Source organism: Crocuta crocuta, unplaced genomic scaffold (assembly GCF_008692635.1).
Source record: "Crocuta crocuta isolate KB4526 unplaced genomic scaffold, BGI_CrCroc_1.0 scaffold394, whole genome shotgun sequence".
NCBI classification, from domain to species: Eukaryota; Metazoa; Chordata; class Mammalia; order Carnivora; family Hyaenidae; genus Crocuta; species Crocuta crocuta.
In genome coordinates, this window is record NW_027531920.1 from 563,672 (window position 1) to 563,871 (window position 200).

Sequence of the window (200 nt, forward strand, 5' to 3'; positions counted from 1 at the left end):
TTAGCATTCCTGCCGCTGCCGCTGCCGCTGCCTGACTCTGCACGTTGATTGGCTGGAATCAACTGAGAAGGGAGCCAGGGAGAGATGCTCTTGACTCCACTCAGATCCATCCTGGGGACCAGTGCAGGAGCGGTCCTCTCAGCACCCAGCCTCTGCCCAGGCTCCCGCTTCTTCTTTGCCGCTGGGCCTGGCCCCAGGAG